The sequence below is a fragment of the Dermacentor andersoni genome, chromosome 7 (assembly GCF_023375885.2).
Source record: "Dermacentor andersoni chromosome 7, qqDerAnde1_hic_scaffold, whole genome shotgun sequence".
NCBI lineage: Eukaryota > Metazoa > Arthropoda > Arachnida > Ixodida > Ixodidae > Dermacentor > Dermacentor andersoni.
In genome coordinates this window covers 30,047,334-30,066,009 of record NC_092820.1, presented here as the reverse complement: position 1 = coordinate 30,066,009, position 18,676 = coordinate 30,047,334, and the positions used below count along the sequence as shown (strand labels likewise).

General features: G+C 47.4%; 1 long non-coding RNA gene and 1 pseudogene across 1 annotated transcript in view; one reads left to right on the top strand and one right to left on the bottom strand.

The window, feature by feature from the left end:
* The first annotated feature begins 8,897 nt into the window (after positions 1 to 8,897).
* The window catches only part of LOC129385904 (uncharacterized), a 57,023-nt gene continuing 47,244 nt past the window's right edge, over positions 8,898 to 18,676 (top strand). Inside the window, exons 1-2 of the long non-coding RNA XR_008613387.1 lie at positions 8,898 to 8,935; positions 9,111 to 9,209. This is a non-coding gene — a long non-coding RNA (uncharacterized lncRNA). The remainder of the gene's footprint in view (positions 8,936 to 9,110; positions 9,210 to 18,676) is intronic.
* Positions 10,422 to 10,602, bottom strand: LOC126535449 (U2 spliceosomal RNA; annotated as a pseudogene).

Here is an 18,676-nt window from a genome sequence, read left to right as displayed (position 1 = left end):
GAAAATTTTCATTGTGTTAATTGTTTTAAGGCACTTGGCTCTGAGGTATTAATGTGTGGGTGACAGTTTTGAATCTAAGGTGGAGAGTGTTGATATTCACAATTAAAAGCATGCAGTTGAGTACGCCTCCCTGCGGCACCTCAGTTTCCAGGGTAAAGAAACGATGGACGGTGTTGCCTAATTGTACACGAAGAGTTCGTTTGGATAGATCCATCTCTATAATACTTAGCATGTTCCCCGAATACACATTCGGGACAGGTCTCGGAGAATTCTGTAACTCCACGTTGTATCGTAGGCCTTTTCCATGTCAGAAAATGCAGATAAAAAGAACGGTCTAGGAAAAACCACAACAGGAATATTAACTTCGACACGCTAGAGGTGGTTGGTTGTCGACCGGCCTTCTCTGAATGCGCGGTGGTATGAAATAAAGCATTTTGTTTGATTCAAGGTAATGTAGAAGGCGACGATAAATTATTTTTTTAAACAACTTGCAGAGGCCAATTATTGGCCCTATCAGGTGATAGCTTCTTGCTGAGGCTGACCCTGTTTCAAAACAGGGATGGCAATAGCTTCTTTCCATGAGGATGGATGATCCCAAGCTGTCCAGAGCGTATTCAAGAATGTGAGCAGCGTAATTTGTGAGTATCAGTCAAGGTGCTCAATCATCTTGCACGAACCCCGTTCAGACCTGGAGCAGCGCACTGACGCGCGAGTGATAACGCTTCCTGCTGGACAACATTTGGGTTACATTACCGGTCGCGTTGCTTCCGTTCCTCAGTTTTTTTTTTTTTGTATTTTGGGAAACGCTCGGATAATGGAGAGAGCTATGGTGATGATGGAAGAATTTATTCATCGGCAGATGTAGGGATATGGTGAGTTGTTAGTCGCACTAGGTGGCCGGAAGCCTCTGGCTCTCGGCGATCTCTTTGGCCCACTTCATGGCCCAGAGTTGTACGGCTGGGTCGGAGTTGAGCAGCACGGCTTCCCACGGCTCGGGTGGAGCTGACCCTCTTCCGGAGGAGGCAGGTCCTCCGGACAACTTCACCCTATGTGATTTAATTTAATAATATTAATAACATTAAGTTAATTTCACCATGACGTGATACATGGTGATGCAGGGGGACCGAATAAAAAGCTGTCTTTCTACAGCTTGACAGAGCAACGGCCCTCTTTTGGCAGCAGAATACAAAGTGGTGTAAAAAAAGAAATATGCGGAGAAGAAGCACTACTCGCGGCGATCACACTACACTACAGAAACATATAATCATGGTACATTAAGGCTGCATCTGGCCCATATGCTTTAAGAAATTATAATATCATACACACATGGTAAAAGAAATAAAGGATTCTAATAATATACACAATGCAATGACATGGCAAAGACACATTAACAGAAAGCATAGCAATAACAGAGGGTAACACCATAATTGTGCAAAGTGATTGGGCTTTCGTTCAATAAAGAAATAACCAAGAAAAGCCTTAAAAAGTGAACTAAGAGTTTCTGAAATGTGGCACATAGGGGTGTTATATCCTGTTCTCAATAGGTCATTAAGTAGTCGTGCAAGCCGGTGTTCTGAAGTTTGTAGACAATGCTTTGTTGGAAATGTTTTAATTTCCCACATGTCTTCATATCTTATCTTGGAGTAGGTTCATGTCTTCTCAGGCCTGAAAGATATTGAATAAAACATAATCGATTACTTCTATAGTAACATCTCAAATAACCAAGGCGATAGTCACAGATTTTTGTTACTTAAATAATTTTGTGTTCTCAGAAGATTTCTCTTCTTTAATTTAACGTTGGTTTTTCATTACCAATCCGCATTACTTTTTTTGTAAGACAAGCAATTTCTTCGCATTTTTTTGTGTTGTTGTTCCCCAGCTAAGGCCACCATAGCTAAGGTGAGAATGGAATAAAGTGTAACAAACTAACAACACAAGACGGTGAGATTTCACGGTTGCGATAGAGTAGAACAATTATTTACGACTACTGAGGAGCAATGCGGTCCTATATGATAGCCCCAGCAGATTTGCTGGGTAAACAAAACGCCCAGAGTTTTGAATCTTGGCACTATTTCCAGCGGACGTGATCTAAAGCATATTTGTTTTGTCAAAGTAACTTGCTTTTCCTTTTAATTCTTGGCGGATGCCTAAATGCTTGGCAGATAAGACCATCCACATATAGTTTCTAGGTGGAAGTAGAGATGAGGGAGGTTCTCACAAAGCGGCTTAGGACGAATGCTTGTACCAGCCGGTTGCGATTAGCCTCCTTCTTGCTTCAATATTTGTTTGCAAGTATCTGCATGAAGCTGCATAGTTTGAGGGACCGTTGTCGCCAGTTTAGCGAGGGTCTCAGTGTTGCGACAGTTGCTCTGGAGGAGCCTCCCCAGAAAACGGATCGTAGAGAACTCTTTTATACGGAGGCTGCCTGCGGTTGAGGGGAGGGGGACCCCCAGGCCCGTCCGTGGGCCCGCGATGACCAGGAGTTTGGACTTTTGCTGGTAGCACTCGAGTCCTGCCCACGAGATGTGGAGCTCGATCACGTCGACTGTCTTCCTCAAGTTCTCCTCTACTTGGCCATGTCCGTTTGGAAGGAATGCTGCGGGCCCGGAATGGTGGAGAGTTTAGCGGGCTGTGCGATAAGGGCGAGGTTAAATAATAATTGCGAGAGAACCGAGCCCTACGGTGTTCCGTGGCTGCCTAGAGGGATTGGACACGACTCGATACTGTCTAGCGTGATATCGGCCGTCCGATCAGAGAGGAACGATCGTATGTAGTAAACAAGCATTGCCAGGGCTGATGAGGCAGATGTCGGTGAGGATAGTTTTGTACGAGACGTCAAAGGCTTTGGTGAGGTCGAACGCGAAGAGTGACTTTCATGCCGGCTTTGCAAGCGGGATCGAGAACGTCTCACGAGAAATTAACCAGGATATGCTTCGTGGACAGGTGGGTGCAGAATCCAAACATGGTGGCCTGCGGGAAGGGAGTTACGTTGTGATCTTCCACATGATATTAGAGGTAGCTCAGGATAACAGAATCAATCAACTTGCCTATACAGAAGCTGAGAAATATGAGGCGAATGCTTTTGATCGACAGGGATTTGCAAGGTTTGGGAATAAATGTGAATGGATCATGTCACCATGATTGGCGGAGTTCGCCTTCTTGCCAGTAGAAGGTCGTAAAGTAGGTTAATGCCAATACGTAGATGATGTACAGGTTTCGGAGGGTATTGTTAGAGACCCCGTCTGGGCCTAGAGCCGAAGTAGTACGGAGATCATTTAATAGATAGCGCACTTTTGCGAGGTTAGGTCAGCGACGAGGGCCTTGTTATGGAGGCCTTCTTAGGGGGGGGGGGGCAGTCATGTGTTCCGTGTTTAGATACCGAGGACGTAATCCTGCGAGCAGATTTTTGTCAGTATCTTGAAATTTATGAACGATAAATTTTAAAGCGTAGCGTTGGGACGACGTTGAATACGTGGGGTCAATCAGATGTCTCACCCACTACAACATTTTACTGAGGAGCTGCCCGTTCACGCTGTCGCAGATTTGTCCCCACTGCTGTCGCACCAGACCGAACGTGTAATCAGGATCCATACCCTTCATCTGACCATGAAACTTCCCCGAAACGTTCATATAGGGACAGACGGTGGCACCAAAGGCGATGGTGTAAGTAAAATGTGAACAATCTGCCCCGCCAGATGGCCGGGCTGCGTGATCATGCAATTGTTTCACAAAGAAATACGCCTGTCTCACATTTATTTCACCATGTTTGTAAAGCGAACGTGCAACCGGAACTTTTGACAAAATAACCTAATTTGTGATGTGTTTGTGTTTAAAATATACACGGCAATATTTTGTGATTGACGCTGCTCCCTTCCCCTTAGTAGCCTTCCTTGCACTGTTTCGTTCAGCTGCCTCTATTTACACTTTGTCTAGTCATTTAGATAATTCAGTTACAGTTGGTTAATTTGTTCAGTGTGTTAGCTATTAGTTGATTAGTTACTAATTTATTTATACTTCCTTAGTTATAATAGCTATGTTATGAGTGAATAATCTTGTTCTTTCACTTAGATAACCTAATTAATCAGTTGGTTCGTTTGTTTCAGTAGTTAATTATTTTCGTTACTTAGCTTATTTACTTAGTTTAGCTGATGTGTCATTTAATCATTGCTTTGTTGTTAGTTTATTAGTAGAGTTGGTTTTGGTACTGCAGCTCGTTACGTTACTTATTGAGTTTAGTTAGTTAATGTAGTTGTTACACTAATTAGTAAGTTAGGTGGGGTAGTTAATAGCTTGATAATTAGTTCAGTAATCACCCAGTTCGGTTAGCAATCAGTTGGTTAGCCTTCTTAGTTTAGTAATTAGTTTAGCAATCGGTTTGTAACAACTTAGCAATAATTAGCAATAAGCTTAGTAATTTGGTAATTTGGTAAACTATTTGGCTTAGTAATGAGTTGGTTAGCTTTAGTTCGAAACGCTGCTTTATTTAGCACAATTCTATAATAATGCGACGTGAACTTGCTCTGTAGCCAGTTTGTAAGGATAGAGTAGACGAAGTGGACAATTTTGAACTATGAATTAGGCAGCTGCTGCGAACGCAGTTGAACCTGGAAATCAAACGAGGCGTTGTAGTTGTTACGAAATTCTTCGCGTTTAAGATTCTCAACACTGTACATAAACAGCGCGGCAATTTGCACGTTGTGTCGGCAATGTTCACACGCCAAAATAGGCAGTCGACCCTTGCGCAATAGCGAGCGTACGCACGGAACGCCAGTGGCGTCAGAGCGCCACGGCGCGTCCACTTCGTGCGCTAAATGAAGCTCTCCCATAGACTTACACGAGCGAGTTTCGTGAACAGATACAAAGTTTAAGAAAGTATTGAAGGATCCTTGTATTGAAGAACTCTGGTAAATTCCTCTACCCGGCACTCCAGTTTTGCGATCATTCGACGCAGCTGGTGGCTGTACTATTTGCCTTTCCAGCGTGTAAGAAGCCTGGCGTGCGCTTCCCACATGTGGAGGAGTTTAGCATCTGTTGTGGGGTTGGAATGAAGAACTGTCTTCTTTGAGTGTGTACACCCACTCGTTCAGGTCATTAGTCTGTGTGGGTTTGGTTTGGTCGTGTAAGCGTATGACATTTTTCCAATCTATGATTTGGGCAAGGACAGCGAGGGGTTTCTGAGGTATGGTGTTGAAGGTTGTGGAGAGAATGTAGTGGTCACTGCCAAGAGTGTGATCAGGGTTTGACCAGTGGGCGTTGCATATATATGTGACAAAGGTGAGGTAAGGGACGGTGTCTGTGCTGACACTGTTCTCTATATGAACGGTTGTCGTTTAGGATGATGAGGCCGTCGTTCTGGGCGGTGAGCAAGCAAGTCACGATAACCCCATGCAGAGTGGTGGGCAATAATGTTTCCAACTATGAGGAGTTGGGTTTTGTCCGCTAGGCGGGTTACCTTTTCTAGGATATCCAGCATGTCAGGGCCTTTTTCTTTGAGCGAGCTATAGAGGATGACGTGAACACTATCTTGGTAACCGTACCACAGGTGAGCAGAACAGCAAGAAATACAAACACAGGCACTAACAACTAGTTTTGTTGAAGCTAGACACAGAGGTATATATATACACAAGCTGCGCACGCCAACCGTTACATGGAAAATTGTAATTCGTCAAACAAGAAGTGATTAAACCAAGTGCGAAAGAAATTTCATTTCAACATTGCACAGCGCAATTAATGTTTCGCTGACACACTGCCGACCTGCTTTTCTGGTTAAAAAAATGCCTTTAACGTTTGATAAGCGGTTTTTTGCTTGCTCTTGCCTAGGATCTTCGCGCTATGGGAAGGTGGTTCACAAGTGGAACAGCTACTGCAGTGGCCCGCAAGATGTGTCTTGATTTAGGTTCTACTAGGAATCTTCTCTAGCAAGGATCATTCTGGGTCTGATCTATCGATAGTACAATGGATTCAAGTGGTATTTCGCTGGAGGAGAATAGCGGTGCCTGGGACTGGCTCATAATGGGTGATATACTTTATAGCTCGGTAATCTGAGCGGGCCGTTACTTTCTTGGAGGCCAGTTATACCTGGTCGGGGGGAAGCCATATCTTGAATGTGGAGCTGCAGATTACCCCGATGATTGTGGTACCCACTGCAGTTCCTTTGCCACACTCTAAATTGCTGTCGGACCGCCATGATTTTAGTACGGGCGTGGGCGGTTCAGGCTGAGGTTGAGAGGGGGCGGCAGATGACGGGCTTCGACAACCGTGAGATAATTCATAATTTGTTGGAGAAACTTGTAGAAATTTTGTTTGAGTTTTGGTTCGAACACGGCTAGTCAGGCGTCAAATGTTGCAAACATGCCAGTTGCTAGTACGTTTAGTTTGTCGTTTCCCTTATCCATGGTGGAGATTTCTGTTGTGTAGTGACACTCTTTCTCTAGGATATGATCTGCGGGGCGTTTTAGCCCCAGCTGTTCCTCAGGAGTAGGCTTCACGGAGCGGTTTTGCCCCGGGGGAGGCTGGGGGTAGAAGGAGGCGTAAAGTCTAACTACATAACCTTAGAAGGAGGTAGTTGAGGTAGCGGCGAAGCGGGTGGTTGGGATTACCGTAATGAGGGTTAAGGATGAGTAGTGATTGATTGTGGTATCCAAGCTTCTTTAAGCAAGTCGTTTTCCTGACGGAGGGAAGTGACTAGCTTTTATAGGGCCATTATTTCGTTGAGCAGCTCCTCAACCCGAACAGGGTCGCGGGAGGCCGCGGCCACCCAACTCACCTGTCTGTCAGAGCGGCTGCTGCTGCGATTGCGCCCTTAGGTGGCGGTAGAGTTCTGGCTGGTACTTAGTGGTACGGGCTGGAGCACCTTTCTTTTGTATTTTTCTTTTAGCTCCTAAATAATTTATATGGTGCCCAATGAGAAAAGAAGGTAGATTGACTGCGGGATCTCCAGCGGCCATGATACGATGTTCGGGAACAACCTCTCGTCTGGGATTTCTGCCGGGTAGAGGACTGGTGGTCTTATGCCTAGCCATGGATTCAAGATGTGTTGGCCTTTTTGGGTAGGGATGTCTGAAGCGGTGTTTTCAGTTCTGTCCCCCAGTGAGCTGGGCGCTGTTGCAGGTGATGCAGTTTGGTGTGCACAAAAGTTCCTGAGCGGGTGGGTTACTTTCACCGTATCGGCGACAGAGGTGAGTCACAGCCTCGGGGCAGACATCGGTACGGTAGCTCGTTGGCTAGCTATAGAAGGGGAACCAGCTCGGATGTAGATTGACCGGGGTACCTTAGTCTCCGCAAAGTTGATTACGATGACGGTGGTCAGTCCCAGGCGCCGAGCAGCTACGACATGAACGTCAGGATTGTATTGGATAAAACTATCGAGGATTTTCGACGACACTTCGTTCCAGTAGGCATTGTAGAGGGTACCCCGCATGGATTCGCCCTGCAGAGAAATGTAGGCAGCCATGGCATACGTTTTGTCGCCTAGTTGGAGATATTTCAGGGTAACATTTCAGTGATTTCAGTGACAAGTACCCTGGACGCTACTGGGGTGCTGATAGCGAAAGTATTGTTGGTTGGGTTGATATGAAGGCAGTTCGGGAGGCCACATGATGGAGCGGGAGCTTGAGGCCGCAACATACTGCGGTGAGGAGGGGCTATTGAGGTAATTTGTGTAGTGACACATTTCCGCGTGACCGCACAACGACCTTATATTCATCGACGGGAATGCGAGGGACAGGTGGTTGCTTACGGCGCAGGTGGTGCGGGCTGCGTCTGCTTGGGCAGTGACGGCTGCAGGAACGTGGCCCTTGTCTTGTAGAGACACGGCTGCGCATTGTGGTTAGCTGGTCTGGTGGAGCCGGATGACCGGTAACGGCCGTGGATCTTAGTAACTAGTTTTCAATTTTGGTAACTCAGCTGGCTCGGTCGTAATTCTTCACCTACGACGGCATATTTATGGTACCAGGAAAGCGTGTCGGCCCCAAGGCCTCTGCTTAGCACTGGAGCGTTACGCGTAGTCGGACGTTCGCCAGTGTAGATGTGGAGTCAACCGCAAACGGGTTACCTGGGCTGCCATCGGTCCACAAACGGTCTTGGAATGCATGGGGCACTTTCGCGGACCTTTGGTGTAGTGGGGTGGTGTCCCACTGGCCGAGAAAAATCGCTGAAAGCAGACGAAGGAGCAGGAGGTTATGCGAAACGCGTCTGCCTGGTATGGGTCCCTAGCGGGGATCCCGGGTTGATCTAGAAATGCCCTCAAATTACTCAACAAAGTACCGAGCTGGTCTTTCAGGCTGTTTCCTTTAAATTAGCTAAGGGCAACTGATAAGCGTGCTCCCCTTAAGCCTTCTAAACCTATTCCACACTTTCGCCTCCCACATTGTCGAAGTTATGCTCCCAGCTTGCCCTCCTCGCGTGTGTTCGCGTACGCCTTCTTTGTAATTTGATGTGTTTGTATTCAACAAGATTTTCTGTATTTGGGTATCGCGGAAGCGTGCCCACGCTCTATTTTGTTTCGTTCGCGCCTTCTTGCAGACATCATTCATCCAAAAGACTCGTCTTCTCAATGAGTTAGCGTTTGTTTGCTGAATGCATTTGTGTGCGGCAGTGGCGTACCGACTTTTTCTAGAAGGGGGGGGGGGGCAAACCGCAGAGTGTCTGACCTCTCTCTCTCTCTCTCTCTCTCTCTCTCTCTCTCTCTATATATATATATATATATATATATATATATATATATATATAGTAGGAAACCAACTAACAAAGACATAAAGGACAACACAGGGGATATTACTTGTACTTACTAATTGAAATAAAGAAATATGAAAAAAATAGAATTGAAGCTGGATAAAAAAAGCTTGCCGCAGATAGGGAACAATCCCACATCCTTCGCATGTTTTTCAGAGCAGCCACTGCGGAGCAAAGGTTGTGCGATCGTTCGCGACCTGCGGTAAGTTGTTTGATCATCCACTTTCATTCTCATTTATTTATCGTTTCTTTAGTTCATTTACTAAGCACAAGTAATTTCTCCTATGTTCTCCTTTGTGTCAGGGTTTTTGTCTTCTTATGTTATAACCCAGTGTCTAGTTCATGGAGCTTAAACACTAGTTCTTTTTTTTCCGCAGATTTTTACAGGTGGCTTGATTTCAAAGGAGCCAATCAACAGCCAGTGCTTTTTGGAAATCACCATTGTCTAATTACTGGAAGTTACAGTGGAGGCGGCCGTAAGAGCTTCATGATTTTCTTTTATTGTTCAATAATTGCTCTCAAATATATGAACGCTGTGTGCTCCGTGTGCTGCTTGTAGGGACGCCTCTGTAGGTCTATCATCGCAGCTGTTTTGAAGGGAACGCAGCCGCAGGCGCGAGGCCTGCATACGGGTACTTTTCACTCCAAAAAAGAAGGGATATTTGTGAAGAAATGTTCCGCCCGTGGAAAGTACTATAAAACGTTTTTTTAAGGTGATACACGCATGACTGTTCTCCCAGGGTCTGCGGTTATTTTTGTGCTTTTTAGAGTGTAGCGACCGTCTGTCACTATACCTTGTCCCCCGCTTCTGGGAAATCCAGTTACCTTGCCTGGCGTCGACATTTAAAGTAAGATGCCTGCCCGACTGGAGTGCCACCACTGCCACTCTGGAAAACTGCTTTTACTGCACAAAAACGTGAGTCGACTCTCCATTCTAAACCTGTCAAAGCGTGTAGTAACTGCCTCCGCTATATGCAAAAAAAATTTTTCGGCAAACATTAGGGACGCTACTACGACGCGAAAGTGACACATTCAAAATGTAGCTTAGCGCAGCAAGGTTAACCATTAGAAACCGCGACGAAGAGAACTCATCTTTCGCTCGAATGTGACCGCCGTATCGCAAGTACCGAAAGGCATGAATTAAATTGACAGAGGCCATCCGGAGCAACAAATACGCTTTTTCCTCTGTTAGTGGCTAAGAATCAATCTGCCAATAGAGCAACCGAAGTTCCATAGAAGATAAATATTTGACGCCGTGAAGACACTCGAGCGCATCGCTCATACATCAGACAAACGTCTTTCATAGTTACATTTTTGTGAGGTTAAATATGTTAACATGAAATCATCAGGTATTGTCATTTTTCTTGAACAGCAAACAGGAGTTGCCCATCGAGAAGAGGATGAAATCACTTTCAACGCCAACAACTTCACGACTTCTTTTGAAGTTGTGCCGTGCCCCAGAACACAAATGTGATAACGGCGCCAGTGAATGGGTTTCGCACCACTGGTAAAGATGTTATGTTTAAAAACTCTGGTTTGGGCTAATGGATAATTTTCAGGATATCTGCCTACGACCGCAAGACACGACGAAGACCTCCTTCTTGCATAGGTTGGATGTCAGCCACTGCATTACAGTGGAGTTGTTTATAGTTAGGGCTAAGTGCTTTTTTTTTCTGCATGCAAAAAAAAAACCGTGGGCTGACGCCGGAGATAGTACACTACCAGGCCGATCCGCGGCGAAGTTGGAGCAGGCTTCAAGCACTCCACCAACTTGCAAAAATCTGTTTATTAATTTTGTGTCCAAATAGAATCTGTATCAGGTATTAAGCTGATATTAACATAACCTACACTTTGACCCGCGTCGGCCATGTCTACGTTCGCACTGCCCTCTCTTTGTCTGCCCTCCCGTAGTGGCGGTCTCATCGAAACGTCACGCGTGTGTAATTTCCTCAGGCACCTCGGGGCAGCGGTCCGGTTGCCCGCGCGAATGTATACGAAAATCACGGAAAATGAGTTCGTGCCTTTGTTCAATATTCAGTGTCACCTCTGTATGGTATGCAGAACATTATTTAGCTCCTGAGGGATCAGTCTGAGACTGATGCGAGCCGCTCCCACGTCGGGACCGAGAGGCCGAGCCCCTCTGCCGTCACACGGACCCTCTGGGCAGCCCTGAGTTGGTCCGCCAGCACTTCACTGTGCAGCATCCGTTGCCACCACTGTTCACGTCTAGAACCATCACCAGCCAACGCCAAGCAGCGCCAAAGCTTGTGTTCTAAATCGAGCAAGCCCCCACACTTACTACAATAGACTGAAACCCCGCAGTCCGGATTAATTTTATTCATGATGACCTGGTTAGGGTACGTTCGCGTCTGCAGAAGCCTTAATGTAACCGCCTGTGGCCTATTTAACTTAGTATGTGGCAGGGGGAATGGCCTGAGCCTTAAGTACTAGTGCTTGGTGATCTCGTTGGACGTTAACAGTTGGTCCCTGTACTCAGGAGCGGGAGATCCAGCCCCTTCAGGGAGTACACGGCACACTAATCCTCGTGCCTTTCTGTGCGCCACCTCGTTGAGGTTACGCAGAGCTCCCTCCACTGTCCCCATGTGCGCCGGGAACCAAGTAACTGTATGCGAAGTGATATCCCTACCCTGCCACAGTCTATTAGCCGGTTCCGCAACAAGTCCTCTCGAGAAGGCTTTAATCGCAGATCACGAGTCACTAAACACAGAAACTCTTCTTGTATCAATTAGTGCTAGAGCAATAGCCACCTGTTCAGCAACCCCCGGATCTTTGGTATAAATGGAAGCGGCATTTCTAACGCTCTCTTTCCCTATACCACCACCACCACGAAATAATCATTTTCCCCGTTAATCCATGCGGCGTCAACAAACGCAGACTTTTCCTCCTGATCCTTTGTCTCTCGCAACAAAACCCTAGCTCTCGCGACCCGCCTCCATACATTGTGCACGGGGTGCACATCCCGCGGAAACGGACGAACCATGATATTTGCCCTAAGGCTCACGTTCAACTCGTGTAGGAGCGCGCTATCGTGCGACACTGCCACCGATTCTTCAATTTACTCTAAAATATACCTACCCGCTGGTGAACCTAGCAACCGCTCCCTCTGTACCATGCGCTGAGCATCGGCAGTTTCATCTAAAGTATTATGCAAACCCAGTCGTAATAACATATCGTTTGACGTGGTCACAGGCAGACCAAGTGCAGCCTTGATGGCTTTTTTGATTAATGCTTCCAATTTATTTTTCTCCCCCCTATTCCAATTTAGCATAGCTGCTACATACGAGAAATGACACATAATAAATGCATGAACTAAGTGCATCGCACCTTCACCTAAACCTCTATGCCTATTAGAGATCCTTCTTATCACTCTTATGGCCTCCTCCGTCTTCTTGGTAATACGCTGAATGATTCTAATGTTGGGTCCATTCGCTTCAAGTACAAAACCCAGGACCCTGATTGCTTCAACTTTGCATATCAACGACCCTTCCCTAGTATGGATTCTAATGCAAGGCTCAACATCCGGTACCTAACCTTTCGGCCTACGATCCAGCTTCTTAGATTTGAAGATCAACAACTCGTGACTTTTTGTTGGAGCACATGAGCCCCATGAGAGCCAAATACTCCTCCGTAAACGTTACCAACTTCTGCAGCCTAGCCTCAAGCTCTCTCCATCACAACCACCGACACTCCATATAGTAACGTCATCCGCGTAGATAGAATAGCCAATATCCTGGACAGTGTCCATTGTATGTGTCAACTTCGACATCGCCAGATTGAATAACATAGGCGAGAGTACGGATCCCTGTGGAGTACCACAGTAACCCAATTTCAAGACTTCCGACTTTATCTCCCCAAACCTGAGACATGTCCTTCTATCTATAAGGAAAGCCTTCACAAAATGGAAAAGCCGCTGTCCCATATTCAACTGCGATAGCACGCGTAGAATGAAGGAATGTCGGATTTTATCGAAAGCTTTTTTCCACATCAAGTCCAATTAGTACCTTAGTATCCCTTGTCCGCCGGTCAAGGAGCTGATGCTTAATCCTGGTCATAGCAACTGAGTAGAGAGGCCGGGCCGAAACTTATCATCGAGTGCGGAAAGACCCCATTGCACTCAACATAACGCGTAAGCCTATTTAAGATGACATGCTCAGCGACTTTCCCCAAACACAATGTCAGGGAAATGGGTCTGAGATTTTCAAGCCCTATGGCCTTCCCCGGTTAGGGTATAAGAACAGTATTTGCAAGTTTCTGTCTTCCGGGTAAGAGCCTTCCTTCCACCAGCTATTGATCTCCCGCGTAAGGAACTCAATTGACCCGTCGTCTAAATTCCATAACATTTTATTCGTAATGCCATCCGGCCCTGATGCCGCTCGACCATTAAGATTCTGCAGCGCCATCCTTATATCACTTTCAGCAATTCTTCATCCATAGCTGCATGTTCGTCCCCACTATATTCCAAAATCACGCCAGGTGTATCGTGCCAGGTCTCTAACGGAAGGTATCTCGCAGCCAAATCCTTCAGCAACTCCTGCTCCATAGAGTCCCGACAAGCCTGATGGACCGTCTTACCAATCACAGTCGTCTGATTAGATTTAGTGTTTGTCTCATCTATTAAATGTCTGAGAAAACTCCAGGTGCCCCCCCTCTTAATGCGACCATCAATATAATTGCATAATTCATCTTATTGCTGCTTGCACAGTACCCGACAATGGTCTTCATTTTCCTCAATAACCACTGCTATACGCTTTCTGAGCCTTCTATTCAATCTCTGAGCCTTCCATCTCGCTAACATCAACTGCTTCGCTTCCAACAAATGCGCCAGGCAACTATCCGTGTGTTCCGTGCCAAAATCGGTCACAATCTCTTTAGTGGACGCCTCATCGTCAATCTTAAGCTGACTAGTCTACTGTTCCAAGGTCAACTCATTTCCCTCATCTTCGATTCTCTGCGTTCTTCATTCCCTAAAGACATCCCAGTCAACCATCCTGAATGTGCACTCCTCTTTATTAGCCACTACCAGAGTAATCATATGTAATGATCGCTACCAAAATCTATATTAAAATTGGATCAGGACGAATCCACCACCCCTCGAACAAAGGTGATATCAGATGTCGAATCTCTACATGTCGACGTGCCACATCTGGTGGGATACGAAGGGTCTATAATCAGAGTTAAATTCAAGTCTAGTGCCTGCTGTCATAGTCTCTACCCTTTAATAGTGCTATAAACATACTTCCACACATGATAGGGTGCATTGAAGTCCCCTCCAATAAGCAACGGCGCATCCTTAGCCAGATCGGTTGCCTTGGCCAAGAGAGATTTGAAACTCTGCTTCGTGTCCCGGGGGCTACTGTACAGGTTAAGCAGGTAAACGCTCCTCTGACATGACCTTTGCCGAACTAAAATTACCTCCACCATAATATATTCAATTTTGCAATCCGCCATGTGAAGATCATGTCTAATATACGCCAATCTCCTATTAATGAGAGTAGCGAGTCCTCTGCCCTGTAAATTATCCTTAACTTCCGCTTTGAAATCCGTGTAGGTCACGTTAACCGTCAGTGTTCCCTGTAACATGATAACTTGAGGTTTCACACCATGCGTTCTAACAAACTGCTGCAGAGACGCCTTCTTATGATTGAACCGCCTACAATTCCACTGCCAAATAGTAAATGAACTATTTAATAGAGTCATCTTGACCACGGAAATTCGGTGAACTAGTTTTGAGCTCAAGTCTACTCGGCGACTTACCTTGCTGAGCTAGCGGCCGAGTGCACTCCCGCTCCATAGCAGGGACCACCGTATCGTCTAGAAATATTTTCAATTTTTCCTATTCTCTGATACGTGATATGCCCCCGCAATTTTATCCGCTCCAGGCTACTAATGACCTGGTTTACACTTTCTTGCAGTGTCACCATCATTGCTTTAAGCTCGGCACCGACTTTGCCCTGAATCCGCACTGTCGAGAATAGGGCGCTCTTTTACGGAGCAGGCGTCTGCTCGTCCGCCATGTTATCTTCTGCGACCTCAACAGACCTCGGTACCTCAACCTAGTCATCACGACGCACATTACCGTTGAGACAATGCGTAGGCATCTCAGGCACTATGCTAACACCCCTTCCCACCACTTGGCGAGCCTCACTGCTGCAAGGTCCTGCTCGACATTTAGCGGTATTGTCAGTGCACATCGCGCGTCGTTTACTTCAGGGTACGCACCTGCGACCAAGCCAGCGTTTCTTCCGTGGTGTTTGAGCCGTCCACAAGCAGCTGTAAAGGCTTCAGGACTACAGAAGAAGACAGATCTACCGGCCCCTGCTTTAAAACAGCTGAGCTTACTTCTTCTGCATGAAAAGTACAGCAACCACGTGCACATCTATACCGATGGATCGACTACGTCGTGCAGTTCTGGTGGTGCCGTGGTTATACCAACACGACCAATGACACTGCGGAACAAGACATCGCACGTCACGACCTCAACGGCGGCAGAACTAACGGCCCTGCGTCGAGCACTGGAATTCATTGATTCTGAAAGACCTTGAAAATGGGCTGTGTTCTCTGATTCAAAACCGGCATTACAGTGCACGCAGTCAGTTCTCCGACACGGATGCCATGACCAATAAACATACGAAATCGCGAAACTTTACGATCACGTCCAACAAAAAAGACACGAGGTCGTTTTTCAATGGGTACCTGGCCATTGTGGAATCAGTGGCAATGATTCCGCCGATAACGCTGCTCGCACAGCACATCAAGAAGACCACAGCGTTCAAATTCCGCTTTCGAGGACAGACGCCGCAAGGCAGCTTCGACACCTGGCACGCAGTCTCACACTGACCGAGTGGAACTCGCCAAACTTGCGACTTAGACGACTGCATCGACTAAACCCCTCCCTGCAACTCCGACCTCCACTCGGACTTCCTCGACGTGAAGCTACGTTTCTCGTCACCCTTGCTTAGGAGTTGCCTTCAAAAGGCATACTCTACATTAAGTGGAGTGACTGACAGTGCAGCATGCGAGGTCTGTGGCACCGAAGAAAACATCGACCACCTGCTGTGCCACTGTCCACGGTACACCCCAGAGAGACAAGAACTTGACAAAGTTTTCCAAAAACTGGACAATCGGCCGCTTTCTGTGCAGGTGCTGCTGGAACACCACCCCCATCGCCCATCGACCCATAAAGCGGTGAAGGCGCTTTTGGGCTTCTTAAGGACGACGGGCTTGGCGACCATCTGTGACTATTAATGCAATTTCTGTAAGACCACACACGTCAGCGAACTCACCACAATTTCCTTCTTTCCTTCCCTCCTCTCTCTCCCTGTTATCTTTGTTTTCCTCTTTCCCATTCCCCCGGTGTAGGGTAGTCAAACGGACGTTATTCTGGTTAACCTCCCTGCCTTCTACTTATCTCTTTCCCTCCTCATGTTTCCTAGCCTGTCCTAAGCTATCGCTGTTACCGGAAGGTAAGCCGTTCCTAAGTTCAGCCATCTCTTTGATAAGCCCGTCAATGGCTGCTTTTAAGCTATGATTCTCTCTCTCCAATAGCGCAATCCTATTCCTATCCTTATTACTATCCACATGCTCCTGGCGCTGCTCACCCTTGGCCGGCGCTGATGTCACCCTTGGCCTTGTCAGCCCAGGTGGTCTGGCCTCCAGCTGCGCCGCTGCCTCCACCAGCGGCAGGAAAGCGCACCCGCGCCTCCATAGAAACGGAGCGGCTCCTGGTCGTTGGAGTCCCTGACGATGGCCGCTGCCTCAACCTGGAGCGGCTCCTAGAGAGCGAGCGCCCCTTAGAGCTTTGGCGGGCGCTCACCACCTGCACCATCAAGGCTGCCTCCTGTTCTGCCGTTAGCTCCGCCGTGGCTCTCTCCTGTCGTCGAACACGCACAACGTAGGGCAGCTGGTATTGTTCTCTGCATTGTTTATCCGCGGTGAGGTGTCCGCCACAAAGCTTGCAACAAGGTACACAGTTGTGATCCTCTTCAGGGTTCCGAGCCCCGCATGCTCGGCATTCAAAACAATCGGGCGCAGGACAGACATCCGCTCGATGTCTATGCTTGCCCCACACATATTATACATCCAACTGCTTTCGATACAGGAAGCACCACACCAGCGTTGGCCCATATCTGACGAAATTAGGCACTTTTAACCCGTCGAAAACAATGACAACTGATCCTATGTTCTTGATTCGTTTGACCGCCATAACCAGCGAATGGCGATCGTTAACGATGTTGCGCTCAAGTATCGCTGGGCTGTCCATAATGCCTACATTGCGAATGACCCCCTTACACGTTGTGTGTGGGGCCGTCTCGTACGCACTGACTTCAATATCCTTGTCTGCCACTCTAATTGACCTGAGTCTCATTTATCGTTCAGCGCTGCTCCTTTCTGGACTACTAGCCACCAAGAAATTTTGCATAAAGTATGGGCAAACAACATCTTCCCTAATCTGCTCAATACTTAGGCCTGTCGCCTCTGCGACTGCCTTGCCCACCGCTGTAGAGCTAACTTTCCCCAACTTCAGCCCCCCCGTGGGCGAATGACTATTTTGATGTGTTCTTGTGGCATCGGTGGCACGCGCGATGCCTTCACAATGCGATTCTTGATTGCCGAGCCTCCGCGCCGTTCACCTGCGCCCCGTCGTTCAGGCATATCGCTTGGCGAACCGCCATCACCCAATGCAGGCGTCGTCGTAGCTCTAGATTTTCGGCTGAACACTGTCCGCCATCCCAGGTCTTCAGTGAAGCCCTCCACCAGGAGCACTTCCCCTGCAACGTGCACTGCTGTCATGCCGCGCTACGTCTACCAGGCGCTAGCTCTCGGCCAGCGTGGCTTGAGCACAAAAGTTTCAATAAAGTCCAAAAAAGGGGTGGCCCACCTCAAAATCAGGTATCTGCTCTATCCTCTTGACTGCACGGATCCAATGATATCAAGTTTGCACCATTAGATGACCAGAAAAGGCTCAGAAGCTTCAAAAAAGACGTGCCCATAAAAGCCCACAAGCCGCCTTCGAACTTCGTCGCCGTCTGTCCCCAGTGTCACCTCTGCGTCGCGTGCTACCTAGCTTTGCTGGTCATCCTCCTTCACAGAGTCGAACGGCTCATGATTTCTTTCTTTCAAAATCAGCACATGGCGACGTAATGGCTGCGCGAAAGCCTTCTGCGGCTAACACAGAAATTTCACGTTCCTGCAACGACAAGACTGGCGCATGTGCAACGCATACAGGTACAGCAAAAGCTCGTGTATTCGGCACCCATGAATTCAGTAATTCGGATAATTCAGGTGGCTGTATTGGTCCCGGCCAAAGTGCATGTTAGTCTATGGGACCAAACCTTCGTTAATTCGTCAGAATTCAGCCTCGCACCGCTTAATTCGGACAAATGCTGATGGCTGCCGCTACACGAAAATGTGGTAAAGCGGCGCTGGCACTTCTGCAGTGAAGCCGAAACCTGAGAGGCATCGCTAGAGTCATCAATTAGTGGGGGCGATCACAGCGTCACCGAACGTCGGTGCCTTTTTTCTTCGCTCCACTGCGCCTTCGACGCCATTTTCCGTTGTGTTGTCGAGTCGGAATCATCTCTTCTTGTGAAGTTTTCTTTTTTCGTTGCGACCGTGTTTTGCATGCCACCACCATCGTGCGCTACAATGATGGCAACGCCGGCAAAGCGGCAGAAGTACGAAGCCAAGAACTTGGCGACTAAGGTGGAAATTTTCCTGGCTTCGAAGAACGGCGAATCGCTAAAGCACGTTATGACCAAGTACAACGTGAAACGGAGTACGTTGGGAACGTACGTCAAAAATGAACAAACAGATTCTTCAAGCCTTCGAAAGCGAGAAATTCCTTGCATCAAGAAAGCGAGTGCGAACCGCAGCTCATCCCCAGCTCGAAGAAGCTTTGCTCCAGTGGGTTGCTGACTGTCGT